The sequence below is a fragment of the Pinus tabuliformis genome, chromosome J, assembly GCF_031772625.1.
Source record: "Pinus tabuliformis cultivar Carrire ecotype Pingquan chromosome J, CPIR1, whole genome shotgun sequence".
NCBI lineage: Eukaryota > Viridiplantae > Streptophyta > Pinopsida > Pinales > Pinaceae > Pinus > Pinus tabuliformis.
In genome coordinates, this window is record NC_142295.1 from 1,228,055,244 (window position 1) to 1,228,071,889 (window position 16,646).

Consider the following 16,646-nt stretch of genomic DNA (forward strand, 5'->3'; position numbering starts at 1 on the left):
TCTTTCTCAAACTCATCCAGCAAATATCCCTTGTTACTCCTCCTGTAAGGATGATAAATATGATGATCATAGTGCCTGTTAGAACTAGAACTAAAATAGTACATGTGTCTATCACCTCTCCTATCTAGAGTGTCCAAGAGCCTGTCATATCTAATTGTGTCATATTTATTTGACCTATACCCACCAGGAGACCTACTACCATATGCCCCATTAGTTATGTCTTCTTATTCATGGTTGATCTCAAGTGGCCCCTATTGCAGCAAATCTAACAAACTCTGAAGGATTACTACATTGACTTCTACATGTTTCTCTTGTCCCTACATGATTCTATCATTTTATTCTTTGCAATTCCTTATTTATGAATTCAAGCTTCTTAATGTGTCTGCTAATTCAGAACAATTCTCAACACCATGTTTTCCATTTGATCCACAAGGAGAATCTCATGAATTGTACTCTACCATCTTACTAGTCATCTTGATCTCTTTCCTACAAGGAATCTTATGTCAGCTAAACCAAATTATAGAAAAAACCAACCTACCTTAGCATAATTCGGGGAGGATATCTCATCTATAATATCCACCAATTTTAGCATGATACATGTATAAACATAATCATAATAGTTTATAGACATAACAACCTATAGAAATCATTCTAACCATAGTCCAGTCATCAATGCATGACCATATCAACTACACATCATGACCTCATGTATGATAACAACAACCATATCAATGTACACTTGAAAATATGTAAACACTAACTTGCATAAACAACACATAACCAATCATACACTCATGACAACACATTCTACAACAACATCATCAACCTTCACATGGTGACATCACTACAACCATGATCAACACCATGCATATGAAAAAATCACATATACCACATGTATGAGTAACACATATGCAACCGACATGAATGGATGATGAACACACTGCCCATCTAGTTTGAGGGGTGAACCATGCTCTGATACCAATCTGTAACACCCTCCTCGCACATCTACCCAGGTAACCTGCCAACCGGGGCAAACATGTGATGAAGAGTTACTATGATATGATTCAATTCCTTATGTGTCATTTAAGGAAGTGGAACCGACAAAACACACTACACATACCTTCCAGACATACTGCAACATACCCAAGAGCCATCCAAATTTTCCAGGTGGCTAGCCCCTGAGACAAATTGAAAATTTTCTACATTAAACCCTCAGTCACTTCGATAACAGAGTCATAAGTGTAATAGGAACCCTATAGTCACACCCACAACATGGGCATGCATGCAACTAGGGACTTTCCCAGGTAGTTCTATCCCTGAGACTCCAAATTTGTTGCCACTTTTTTCAGGCCCATGGCTTAGGTCACTACGCAAAACTCCATGACACTTCCATAAATGAAATATAAAATCAGAACAATGGTACAAATGCAATTACTTGAACAAGGACTTGACTAGACCCCTACTAGCCATGACATGCATTTCGTCAAGCATGTCACAAATTAAATGCAATCTACAGGTTTAAACAACAGATTTGAGCATATGGGTCTCATACTTATCTGAGAATCACTAAGAAGCATTGATGCCTAATAATAATAACTGCATTACCATCTATTAAACCATATATTCATTGTACATTTAGTGATGAACCAAAACATGATGAGAGCCATACATTTCCATTGTCATAAAACTCATTCATAACTAGCATATAACCAACATAAATATCAAGAATATAACAACCATATAAGCCACATATAAACAAGTAAATTTACCCATAAAATACCAAGAAGAAAGAGAGATCTTATTGATGATTGCATAAGTCGACCAGGTAGGGGACATCCATGAACCACCTGACCGTAGACTAGGCTGAACCAAATCTTTCTTTCAGCCAGTCACCCCCATGCCATATTTCAAGCATGGATGTGGGATTTCATAATACAAATCAATCAAAACCATCCAGGGCTTCAAGAGGCCAAACCACCTCAACCCTCAACTAGTGAATCCACCTCACAATTGAACATCACTAACCGTGAATAGATTGGTCTCTACCCAAGTTGTCTAGGGATCCAAAGCATTTGTTCCAACTCAGTATTCCAATACTAGTAGCTCAATCCATAGCTGTTGTTGAGCTTCCAGAGCGTTTGTCCAACTAGGGCTTCCAGGACTAGTAACTCAACCCACCAAGGGATTCTAGAGCATTTTTCCAACCAAGGCTTCTAGGACTAGCAACTCAACCCAGTCAGTTACAGGGTTTCTATAGTGTTTTTCCAAACAAGGATTCTAGGAACTAATAACTCAACCCATAGCCAAAGGCACAAGAAAACCAACTAGAAAATAAAAGTAAAACCCACAACACCATGGATATCCAGGAAATGGAAAGGCTTGGCAAATCCACTATGGATCCACGTGATCTTGCATGCCAATGGTAGATCATAACCAAGAATCCACATGCATATCCCACACATGCCAAAACTAGTGAGGAAAACATACATGTAACTCGATACCTGCATGCAAAACCCACTGTAGTTGCTGATCTTGATGTCCTATTGTGCTTTCCTACTCTTCCTTTGCCTTCTTTCTCCAAAAATCCAAGTATTCTACACTCTTCCAAGAGTGCTCCAAGAAACCCTAAGTTTCCAAGGGTATGAGAGAGAGAATAGAGAGAGAGCTCCAAAATTGAACCGACAAAAGTCTATGAACTGATCCTTAAAAGCCTTTTTATTAATGAGGACTTTATTTTCTTAATTTTCCATTATTTTCCTTCATTTTCCTTCTCACATGCAACTTGTGACTTTCCACCTCCCTTTTCTCCTAATTTCCATTATTTTCATAAAAAAATCCAATTAATGCTTCATGCCTTTCCAAAGTCTTGCCATTGCGTTTTCCAATTTCCATAGCCATTAATTAATCATAAGTGTTCCCCATCACTATGTTTTTTTCCAAGATTCAACTTGGAATACGTGTCCCATGACCAAGGTCTTATTTTACCTTTATTAATTTTGACATCGATTTTTAACCAGGGTTGTCACAAGATCTCCTTTATTTTCTTGAAATTTTTTGGTCTCTATCAAGTTTTCACATCTTTTTGCAGGTCATAGGTACGAACCGAGCAGGAGACGACACAATCTAGGTGAGATCTGTTGAGTGAGAGTTTCAAGGAAAACTAACATTATTTGGCATCTTTTATGAATTCCAACGCACTTTCAACCCATTTTTTGCATTTCGGATGCACTTTTAGGGTGGGTTTCTGCATTATGTCATTTTTCAGATTTATTATTATTATTATTATTATTATTATTATTATTATTATTATTATTTATTTATTTTCTGAATTTTCCAGTTTCATTGACTGTGTTGCATGTGTATTGTGAAATTTTTTTGTTCTTTCTTGAGTCACCCCTAGGCTTGCATTCTCTTATTAATTTCTCATTGAGGAAGGAAAAATCCCCTAAGGGTTTAGAGTACACCTCCATTTAGGAAGAGACTTGTCGAGTTGAGGAGTATAGGGTACAACGCTTTTAGCCACTGATTTCTAGGGTATTTTTCATTATTTTACAACCCTTTTGGATAGTTTTTTCATCATTTTACTCCCTTTAGAGTTTAGTGTTTCCTTCCCCCTTAAGATCCCCTTATGTATCCTAGGTTCTTGGAGATTCTCACCTATACTTTTCCATCATTTTCACCTCCGATTTTTGTTGGTTGTGTTATCACCCTAAGAAACTCTCCTAGGTTGTAGCTTGGAGATGCTCGGGAACATAAAAATTCAACTTAACGTTGCAAATGGATGAATGGAAGGAATGATGCTTGTTCAAGCCAAATAACCACTTCTACTTTGCTTAACTCTAGACATGCGTGAACACCCCCAGACTACAAGGCTTTAGACCACCAATTACTCAGAGTTTAACGATTGGGTGAATATGGAGAATACTGACCACACCAATAGAAGCACAGGACCCTGTGATGGCCGGCTGCAACCAATAAAGAAGTCTGCAAATCTAATTCCCTAATGCACAGCTAGGATGACAACTCTCTGGCACTAGTTGAAAAGAAACCTGAATAACTCATTCACTAAAACATACAAGATTTTAACAAAGAGGTAGGATGACAGATCCTCTAATGCTAAACATCAAGAGTTCAAAACTGCAGCATATCAAGCACAGCTTAGAACATAAGGAGAGTGGAAAGTGAGCAATTAACAGCGAAAGAAGCTTGTATTAACTAAAAATGAAGATGAGACGCTGCAAGTATCAAAGTAGTTACAGTCTCCATAAGCTGAACCTTACATCAAAACATCAACCATCAACCTTGATTACATCTGGTTTCTGGGTATATATAGAGTTTCATTACAAAGGAACTCGGCTATTCTAAGTATGGAGGAGTCATAATTGACCACCAACCGCTTTAACTGCTTGATGGAGCTTCTGAGTGCAATTGCTTGCTGCAGCAGATGAATTTGATCTCCTCAGGTGCTCTGTTGTCCTCTGAGGTGGTTGGAGTGTCGTATAAGATAAAATTCCATGCTTGTTAAATGTAAGTTTATGCTCGAGACTTTTCCTTCTTCTTCTTGGGCATACTATCTGTTGAATGCGGTTGTTGAAGAGGAAATGCACCAAGTACTGGTAGACAGTCGTTTTCGCCCTTCGGATGCACGGAATAGTCAGGGTAAGTGGACTACATGGAGACTGTACGAACAGGATGGAGGAGGAAAATCAGTTGTCAGATAGAGAGGATAGACAGCGGGGATCACTCGACTAAAGGTATCGGGAGGAAGCAGGAGCAAGATGATCATGAGCCGTTGGATCTCGGGTGGAAAGATCCAAAAGTCATTAGGCAGAGGAGACGTGCGGGAGTTAACAGGCAAGAAAATAAATTTTGGTGGTAGGCAGTATTGATCGCACTGCTTTCAGATGATGGGTGGTAAAAGGATGGCAGGGGAAAATCTCAATCAGCGTGTGATGCGTGGCGGTGGGGGAGAAATGAAACTACTTTCCATCGCACATTAACATGCTGTCACTTCGCGGGTGTGGGGAGAGCGAATGCTGTCCAATTATGGCGGAGATGATTGGACGGTGGGGAATCAATCGAGTAGGTTTTTCATCAGATGTGATGGGGTACCATTGGATCAGGGTGCGACGATCGACGGCCATGATTAAAAGGCGACGATGGGTTATGGGAGCGTGAGGTTATGTGGATGTGGTGCTATGGGGGTTTTAGCTTTGTGCCAGGGGCTTGAAGAAACGAGCATTTATGTCGGGTTTTGGAGGAAAAATATAGATAGCAGGTTTAAGAGAGAGTATGCGAAGTGAAGGAGAAGAAGGAAGATGACTACTGCGAGTTCTCTTTTAAACATAAACAACACAGCCAAGCTTGTATTTGATCTTCAAAATGTCAAAATATGTAGCAGAACTAACACTAGCTTCTTCTGGGGATGAGATCCTCCCTGTGAGGTCTCAAGAACTGCAGATCATTGCCTTTACTGTGAAAAACAAATTAGCAAAATTTCCTAGTGTTCCATTGGGCATGGACTCTAACTGAGCCTACACTAAAACTGATGAAATAACATATTTACAATCTTAAGGCCAAAAGACCTTAAACAACATAAATTTTCAAAAACCACCCATTAACTGGGCCATCAAAAACTGTCTCCCCTCCCATACTTTGCAGTATGAAAGTATTGTTCCTTTGGATCTGAGAAATGATAAAAGGCCCTGTCCATAAAGCATCAAACTTCCCATGGTTGCATTTCTTCTCTCTCAGTGCATCCCACTTAAGAACCAAGTCTCTAACTTGAAAATTATTTGTTTTTGTCCTCCTATCAAAATATTCCTTGACCTTCTTTTGATGTGCCACAGACTTTCCAACCAGCTATTCTCTGATCAGATGTACCTCTACTAAATCAATGATCCTTTTTGCGATATATTCTTCCTCATTCTACTCTTCTTGAAAGAACTTTGCCACAGGGAGGGTTAACTGAATTGGGAATATAGCCTCAGTGCCATATACCAGCTTGAATGGAGAATTCCCTGTGGATTTCTTGGTGGTCACTCTGTCAGCCCACAGTGCATATTTGAGCTTAGAATCCCAATTCTTTTTGTTGTCTTCTAACAACTTTTTAGTTATCCTTATCAAGCTCTTGTTGGAAGATTCTACTAGACCATTTCCTTGAGCGTAATATGAGGTGGAATGAACTATTTTAATGCCCATCGAGTCACACATGTCCACCAACTCTTTTTCCCTGAAAGCTACTGCATTGTCTATAACCAATTTATGTGGGCAGCCAAACCTGGTGAAGATGTTCTCTGTCAAGAAGTTCATGACCACATGATGATTAGCCTTTCTAGTAGGGATGGCCTCAATCCATTTAGTGAAGTAATCAGTGGCTACTAAGATCCATCTGTGCTGGCCACTGGAATGTGGATTGATTTCTCTAATGAAATCCAAGCCCCATTGCTGAAAAGGGCCACTAGCATGTATGGGTTTTAAGTATAGGGACTTCAAGCACTGCTTCTCTTCAAATATTTGGCACCTGTCACAAGATTTAACAAATTAAAAGACATCAGAAAACAAGGTGGGCCAATAGTACCTAGCTCTGAGGATTTTATGGGTTGTAGTTTTCCAATAATGATGTCCTCCACACATGCTGGAATGAAACCACTGCATGACTTCAATGGATTGTTTTTTGTCCAAACACCTCAAAAGAATCCCAGAGGGGTCTCTCCAGTAGAACAGATTTTCATTAATGCAATATTTAGCTACCCTGAGCGTAATAGTTCTGGCTTGGCTTGAACTAAGACCTAGAGGGATTTCTAGATTCAGCAAGAATTGAGCTATTATAGAGTACCAGTTGCCTGAAGCTAGATTTTTTGCCAATGACTGATTTTTCTATGGTTCAACTGTTTTTTCTTCCGTCTGACCATTCTCTGAAATTTTGTTTATGAGATTTATGTCCAACGTTCTGCAATTTTCTTCAGCCATTAATCTGGCAAGGCCCTGACCCCTGACAAGCTTGGTGGGCTTCCATTCTATGTTAAATTCAATAAGCTTTGAAATCCATTTAGCCCTTCTTCCATCAGCATCAGGCTATGTTAGAACATATTTTATTGAAGTAGAGGGTACATATGCAATTATCTTGGAGTGTAGAATATAAATTCTGAAGGCTTTCAGGGGCTTGATAAGAGCATATGCTTGTTTCTCAATAGTATCATACTTCAGTTCATCATTCCTTAATGTTTTGCTGAAAAATGACACTAGATGCTATGAACCTTCCTCATCTTCCTGCAATAAAATTGTTGTAGGTGTGTCTTCTGAGGCAAATGAAAATAATGGAACTCCTTGTTGTAATTTGGACTGCTTAAAGTAGGAGCTCCCATAATAGCTTTCTTAATGGACTCAAAGGATCTTCTTGCTGCATCAGTCCATTTGATCTCTGACCCCTTTTTCAACATGGAGGTAATATGCTTTACAAGTTCTGCAAAATTTGGGATAAACCTCCTTACAAAATTTATCTTGCCCAAAAAGGACTGGATATCCTTCTTTGATCTCAGGACAGACAAGGTATATATTGCTCTTACTCTTTCCGGGTCAATTCGGACACCTGTAGTAGAAACAACATGTCCTAACAACCTGCCTTCTTCTAAAGCAAACTGCGACTTTTTAGGATTGACTGAAATCCCAAACCTTCTGCACTTCAGGAACACCTTTTTCAAATGCTGCAAATGGTCATGATGGTTTCTGGAGTACACTATTATATCCTCTAGGTAGATAAGGAAAAACTTATCCTTCTCTCCCACAAACGCTATATCCATAGCTCTCTGAAAGGTGGCTCCAACATTCCTCAGCCCAAAAGGCATCTTGGAATACATGAAAGTGCCCCATGGAGTGGTGAATGTAGTCTTCTCTTGGTCATATAGGTGTAAAACAACCTGGTTATACCCTGAAAATCCATCCAGGAAAGACATCACTTTGGCTCCTGAGACCTTCTACAGCAAATGCTCCATCTTAGGTAGAGGATAGTTGTCTTTCTTAGAGCATTTGTTTAAGTTTCTGAAATCAACACAAAGCCTGATTTCTCCACTTTTCTTCCTCACCACTACCAAATTGGCTACCCATTTTGAATATCTGAGAGGGACTATGATTTTGGTAGCCATCAATTTCTTGATTCTTTTTCAATCAGCGGGAGGAGCAAAGGATTTATTGGTCTTAGCTTCTGCTTGAAAGGGATGGTGTCTTTCTCTAAAGGAATTTTATGTTGGATGATCTTTTTGTCATATGTTTTCAAGTCGCTATATTCCCAGGAAAAGACATTAGCAAATTGCTTCATTAAATTGTAGTACTTAGAACTCTGGTCAGCAGATAGATGAGTGGATAGATTTATGTATCTCGGATGATTTGGACTCCCTATGTTATGTTTACAGACTGCAGATTGGTCTTCTTTTTGGGCAGCCTCATAAGGCACATCGTTCTGGTCAAACAACTTTTCTAAAGGGACTAAACCCTTCGGTATATGATTGTTGGGAAATTGGACAATGCTATCTTTACCAATTTTGTTTCTAAGCTTGGACTAGGGGTTTTCTTCCAAGGCTTCATTCTCTTGATCAATTTTCATTTCAGAGAATTCATTAATGACTTGAAGAAATCTATTTACTTCATCATCATCTTCAAAAGCTTTCCAATGCTGGACATTATCAGGCAAGGATGGTCTGTATTTCATCTGAACTTCATAAACTAGTCTGGGAGGCATGGGTGGGATAAACATGCTAGTGGACACGACAAGGGAATCAACAAGATGATTTTTTACTCCGGGGGATATAAGAGATACAAAAATTACCAAAAGAATCTTTGAGTCTCCATACCTCTTCTCTGTATTCTTTTAGTCTTGGGTGCTTTTCTTGAAACGTTATGTTCACTTGCTGAATGATAAGATCAGCATCTCCAAACACCTTTATGTTTTTGATTCCTCTATCTTTAGTTGCATTAAGGACCAATACCAGAGCCTCATACTCTGTTATATTGTTGGTGACTTGGAAAACTAGCTTAAAAGATGGGTTTGTGCTTTCTTGTTTTGGAGATATCAACACCACCCCTGCTCCTGCAGTCTCCCTTGAACATGCTCCATCAAAGAACATCTGACAAACCTGACTTCCTTGCTCTCCTTCGGCCTGGACTATTGACTTCTTGAGATGTAGTGAGGCCTTCTGGGATTCTTCAATTTGGAGGATACATGCTCCAAAGTCGGTGTCCATAGCATAAATGGGATGATTAGAAGGATTCTTCTCATCATTGATGATGTAAGCGAGTTGTACTTCTCTATACAATCTCCTGCTTTCCCCTCCAAAAACTGAGACAATGGCATAAGATAAATCATTCTGTAATGTCCCACCTAGTCTCTTAATCCACCCTCTGGATAGTAGCATGCTAAAATTGGGGGGAACATCTGCTACCACAATGTCCATAATCATGTTCTTCATGGGTAGCCAAGTTAGGGTAATGGCTGGGTCTTTGATTAATCCTAGGCATTTTACCTTCTTTGAATCAAATGAGAATAAATCATGATATGGTCTGGTGATATTAAGGCCTAACTCTTCCATGACAGCTTTAGGCATCAGATTGTGGTTGGCCCCTGTGTCTAGCAGGTAGTTGTGGAGGATTTTGTCATGAATGGTCAAAGAGACATAAAATGATGGAGAATTATTATCAACAGGTTCAGTCATTGGGCTAAGCACAATTGCGGGCTTATCATCTTGCAAATTAACATATTCAGTGGGGGTTTGTGAGGCCTTCAGCTCAAGGGCATCAAGGATAGGCTTTCTAAAGACTTCACTCCTTACAAGTTCTATCAGAGGTACAGATATTTTTAACTTCTGGACTTCTGATTCAAAGATGAAAGGGGAAGGGACTTGTCAAGACCTCTTACCTCTTGAGCTGGTGCTTTGGGGATGACTGGATCAGTTTCTGGTCTCTTCTGTCTGATATTCTGTTGCTCTGTGGGGACAACAACTATTTGGGTAGGATTCTCCCTGACATCGCTTGCCTTTGGCCTCAGATTGTATCTTTTCTATTCATCAGTTTGTAGAACAGCTTTCCTGTCGCACTCTTGACTGGTTTGGTCCTGAAGCAATGATTCTGCATATGCAGCCAATGTCAAAAAGGCAGCACCGCCTTTATCTTCCATACAATGAATCTCATCCTCTTCCTCAAACTGTTCCTCGTCCATGACTACATTTTGAAAAGGAGCTTTAACCTTTTGTTCTTCATTTGTCTCCTTACCCCTTTGAATGATTTACAATTTTTCATTTTCTCTTCTGAATGGATTTGGATTTCTTGGAGCAACTATGTTTTGAAGCCTTGTCTTTCCTGAGTTCTTCTCAATCTCCAGCTTGGATATCTCAGCAGCTAATGACTCTATCATTTTAGTCATTTTGTATAACTTAGGTTTTGAAGATGAAGCAGAGGAAGAATAAGCCTCACCTCTCTGCCTCTTTCTATCAGCATGAATCTTGAGCTTTTCTACAGCCACAATATTTGATTCCACCTCTAATGCTGCATCCTACATTGCAGCCAGAGTGGCACATCTTCTTTCTCGTAACGACAGGCAGAAATCAGAGTCAAAAGCATTGGAATAAGTAAGTTTGGCCGAGGTGGGGGTTGGCTTTACTTCAACTGGTATTTTACTATACATACGATTGAATCTTTTATTGAAATCAGGCAATGATTCCCCATTTTCCCTCTTCAGGTTTCCAAATTTTGTATGGTAATATAGTAGGTCTTTCTTATCTCCCCAATGCTTCAAAAATACATCGTCTAATGCTTCAATATCTGTTATTGACCTAGGGGCCAACTCTCTGAACCACTTCCTAGCCTCCCCATCAAGGCTCTGGACGAACACTCTCATCCACACATCATCTTCACTGATATCTAGGTTATCAACATAACTATAAAAAGATTCAAGGTGTTCTTCAGCTGTTACTCCCTCTGTACCAGTGAACTTAGGCATGTATTTTTGGTATTCTCCTGCAGGCATGGCATTTAAAGGAACATGCAAGACCAGGGGCCCATACCTAGCAGCTATAATTCTTTCCAACTTTGTGGGTGCTTGCTGGCCTGCCATAACTAAGGTAGGTGGAAGGATACTGGCAGATTGGATGGTAGAAAGCAATGAAATAGGTGATAGAAATGAAGGAAAATGATGGACTGTATGGGAGACTTTCTTTGGACTGATATCCAAAGGGGAACTGAATAAACAATGAGCTTTATGAATCTCTGAAGGTATTTCTTTACTAACAATGCTAGGCTCTATATCTTCAAACTGCACATTCTCAGCTATAATCTTCTCCTGCAGAGATACATAAGATTTCTTAGACTTACCTGATCCTGATGCTCCTTTCAATGATGTCTTCTTCTGCTTAATGATCTTCTCAGGGTTAGGCACTGGATCAGATGGTGATTTCTGAGGATTTCTCTAGGTAGACTCACAAACTGAGCCAGAACTGTAATGTGGAGTCGCCACTAGTTTGCTCCTCCAGTAGAGTCGCCAGATAGATGATTACAACCAGAAATGTGTCTAGACTTTGTCTATCATCAAAGCTGGAACCGTGTCGTTCTCCTAGGGAATTTGAGCTTCAATCTCTGCTCCCCGGCAAAGGCGCCAATTAATGTTATCACCCCAAGAAACTCTCCTAGGTTGTAGCTCGGAGATGCTCGGGAACATAAAAATTCAAATTAATGTTGCAAATGGATGAATGGAAGGAATGATGCTTGTTCAAGCCAGATAACCACTTCTACTTTGCTTGACTCCAGACATGCGTGAACACCCCCAGACTACAAGGCTTTAGACCACCAATTACTCACAGTTTAAGGATTGGGTGAATATGGAGAATATTGACCACACCAGCAGATGCACAAGACCCTGTGATGGCAGGCTGCAACTAATAAAGAAGTATGCAAATCTAATTCCCTAATGCATAGACAGGATGACAACTCTCTGGCACTAGTTTAAAAGAAACCTGAATAACTCATTCACTAATACATACAAGATTTTAAAACAGAGGTAGTATGACAACTCCTCTAATGATAAACATCAAGAGTTCAGAAATGCAGCATATCAAGAACATCTTGGAACAGAAGGAGAGTCAAAAGTGAGCAATTAATAGCAAAAGAAGCTTGTATTAGCTGAAAATGAAGATGAGACGTTGCAATTATCAAAGTAGTTACAGTATCCAGAAGTTGAACCTTACATAAAAACATCAACCATCAACCTTGATTACATCTGGTTTCTAGGTATATATAGAGTTTCATTACAAAGGCACTCGACTATTCTAAGCATGGAGGGGTCATAATTGACCACCAACCACTTTAACTGCTCGACGGAGCTTCTGAGTGCAATTACTTGCTGTAGTAGATGAATTTGATCTCCTCGGGTGCTCTGTTGTCCTCTCAGGTGGCTGGAGTGTGGTATAAGATAAAATACCATGCTTGTTAAATGTAAGTTTCTGCTCGAGCCCTGTCCTTCTTCTTCTTGGGCATACTATCTATTTAATGCGGTTGTTGAGGAGGAAATGCACCAAGTACTGGTAGATGGTAGTCTTCTTCCTTCGGATGCACAGAATAGTCAGGGTAAGTGGACTGCATGGAGAATGTACGAGCAGTATGGAGGAAGAAAATCACCCTTCAGATCGAGAGGATAGAAGGCGGGGATTGCTCGGTGGAAGGTATCGGGAGCAAGCGGGAGCAAGCGAGAGCAAGATGATCATGAGCTGTTGGATCTCGGGTGGACAGATCCAAAGGTCATCGGGTGGAGGAGACGTGCGGGAGTTAACGGGCAAGAAAATTAGTTTCAGTGGTAGGCGGTATTGATCGCACCACTTTCAGATGATGGGCAGTAAAAGGATGGCGGGGGGCGATCTCAATCAGCATGTGATGTGTGGCGGCAGGGGAGGAATGAAACCACTTTCCATCACACGTTAATGTGCTGTCACTTCGTGGGTACGGGGAGAGCAAATTCCGTTCGATCGTGGCAGAGATGATCGGACAGTGGGGAATCAATCAAGCAGGTTTTTCATCGGATGTGACGGGGGACCGTTAGATTGGGGTGCGACGATCGATGGCCATAATTAAAAGGCGACGATAGGTTATGGGAGCATGAGGTTATGTGGATGTGGTGCTATGGGGGTTTTAGCTTTGCACTAGGGGCTTGAAGAAACAAGGTTTTATGTCGGGTCTTGGACGAAAAACAAAGATAGCAGGGTTAAGAGAGAGTAAGCGGAGTGAAGGAGAAGAAGGAAGATGATTGTTGTGAGTTATCTTTTGAGCATAAACAACACGGCAAAGATTGTATTTGATCTTCAAAATGTCAAAATATGTAGCAGAGCTAACATGTTGTCTGCACCATTTTCAACGAACTAGTGCCTTTACATCCCAATCCCTTAGAAATTAGATCTTTTGGCCACTTGTGTGTTTTTGAGTTTCTTGTTTGCCATATTTTTCTTAGTTACTTGATAGCCTTCTTGGGTGGGGGGTTTTGTGCTTGGATTTGTTGTTCATTTTACTGTCCATTTTCAACAATATTTATGGCTTTTCAACACTTTAGTTTTAGCAACACATGGCATCATAAAACATTCTCAATTAACTCATACACTGAATGCACTTTTAAAACACATGTGCACACCCTAAGCGAACGTGATCTTGGTTAACACCACCAATCCAATACTTGAAACACTACGCCTTAATAATTTAACACACATAGATTAAGCCCACTTGGGTACCAGTGCCAAAACAATTTGTGTCATTAGGTGTAGGATCGATGGGATAAGATTATAATAACACCCATTGATCACTTACATTGAGACATAGCTTGTTGACATATTAAGGAGCTTAAAATCCTTCGCCATCCCATGGTCCAAAGCTGAAGTGTGTTAGAAACTCGATTTAAAGGGGGTTAGGCAAGGTCATCATGTGAGCAGTTCTCCTCAAGGCTACCTAACCCGCGGTAGGGAATCATGTGCTTTGGCTTATCACCAAGAAGCTCAAGACTCGACCACTCCCGTGGGATGAAGGCAACCATAATGACCATGTAACACCCTCCTCCCACATTTACCCAAACTAACTGGTCCACTGGGGTAAACATGTGCCGAGAGGATACTATGATGTGATTCAACTCCCCATGCATAGTTAAGAAAGTGGAACCAAAAAAATAAAACCATTCTAATCTTCCACACATGCTATAGAGTCTTTAGGAGACAACCAACCTTTCAAGGTGACCAATCCCTGAGGAAAATTGAAATTGCATTGATCTGGGCTCTCATCTACTCCAATGACAAGCCATGCATGCAAATGAGGCCTTCTAGTGACTCCCACAACATGGAATGCTAGTGACTGTGGAATTTTTCAGTTAGTTATGAACGAGGAACCCCAAATTTTGTGCCACTTTTTTAGGGCCAAGACTCAGGCCACTTCCCAGAACTTCATGAAACTTTCAAAAAATATAAATAACAATGGAATAAGGCTACCAATTAAATCATTGGTACAAGTACTTGATTTGACCCCCACTAGCCATGACAGGAATTTCATCAAACATGTCACAAATATGTAATCTACAGGTCATAACAACAGATCTAAGCATAGGGGTCTCATACTTATTTGAGATTTGTAAAGAAGTAGTTTTTACTTATCACAATAGCTACATTATAATCTATTAGGTCATATATTCATTGTGCATTCATTTGCAAATCAAAACATGATGAGATCCATACATCCAATCTATCATAAAAAATACTCTTACCCAACATATAACAAACATAAATAACAAGGATATAACAACCATAGAAATCACATATAAACCAGTACATTTACACATGAAATACCAAGGAGAAAGAGCTTTATTAATGAAACCATAAGTCAACCAGGTCTGGGACTTCCATGAACCACCGGACCATAGATTGGTTGAACTAAATCTTTCTTTCAGCCAATCAACCCTATGCCATATTCGAAGTATGAACATGGGACTCACAACAAAACCAACTTGGGCTTCCCTAGTGCAAACCACCTCAACCCTCATCAATAGAACTAGGCTTTACCACAATCCCCACCGAATCAATAGGTCATAAACAAGCATGGATGCCTCTGGATATCTCCACCTAAATTGTGAGGAAATTGTCTGTCTCAACCTCTCAACTTCACCGTGTATCCCTCCATTAAATGTCAAGGGATTTTTGGGCCTATGATGTCACCACCCTCTTGGATTTACCATGTATCCCACCGTTACTGGTGAAGGGATTCCTAGGCTCGATCAAGGATATTCACTACTCAGATTTACTGTGTATCCCCACATTCATCAGTCAAGGGATTCCTAGGCTCAATCAAAGTCTTCACATCCAGGCTTTACAGTGTATCTCATCCTGAGATTCCTAGGCCTTCTGAGTAATCCTGAGACCACCCAACATAGCTTCGAATCCATTTTGTTGGGTTGTGTTATATTCTTTCCACGACTAACCTACGTAGTGAACTGGGGGGTTAGAGGGGGGGTGGAGCCCTCCCTTTGTTGCATCGATTGTGTAGCGAGGGGGTCACAGGGGGGGCGGCAACCCCCCTATATGGGGATATTGAGGGGGCGAGTAGCCCCCCTCTACGGGGTCCGGGGCAGCGCCACGGGAAAATTGTTTTGGACCCTATATTAGGTTGGGCGAACCTACCTATGGTTTTCGGTCCATGGTTTTGGACGCGATGGTTTTCGGTCCATGGTATTGGATGCTTCGACATGTATAAATATGTATTGTAACATTGAAAGGAATATAATGGAAAATCAAGCTGGTAGTCCCGGTTTTGGGATCCAGGGGAAAATCTCTATGTATATGTGTTATGCTCTCGCATTGTTTATTTTCTGTGTTTTAGAATTCGTATGCAGGTAATTTCTGTACAGGGTTAAAACCTACATTTGGTATCAGAGCTGTTTTGGCTTCAAGGGGACGCTTTTGTTGCTTAGGGGTTTCGCTCGGGCCTGTGGTAGACCCTATTTAGTGGGAGATCTGCAAGATCGATTTTGGTGGTGAAAGAAGATGACGAGCAGCGGAAAGATAGAGATAGAGAAGTTCAATGGTCAGAGTTTTGAGTTGTGGAAACTCAAGATGGAGGATCTATTGGTGGATAAAGATCAGTGGATCGCGGTAGATATAGGTACTAAACCAACGGGAGTGATCGATGAAGAATGGAAGAAGTTGGATCGGAAGGCAAAGAGCACAATACGATTGTGTGTCTCAGATTCAGTATTGTTGAATGTATCAGGGGAAGCTACAGCGAAGGCTTTGTGGGACAAGTTAGGGACTTTGTACCAATCTAAGTCTCTGGTGAATAAACTGTTCCTGCGGAAAAAGCTGTATAACCTGAGGATGAAAGATGGAGACTCGGTGACAGGGCATCTGAACGCATTTAATATTGTGGTAAGTCAGTTAGGGTATGTTGATATTAAAATTTCAGATGAAGATAAGTGCATCAGTTTGTTGTGTTCTCTACCAGATTCGTGGGATAGTCTGGTTATTGCAATAGGTAGCAATGCAACTGCTTTGCAGTTTGATGAAATAGTCTCAGCCTTGCTGACGGAGGAGATGAGATGGAAAAATATGGAGAGCCAGAATGGTGATGCCTTGTCTGTATGACGA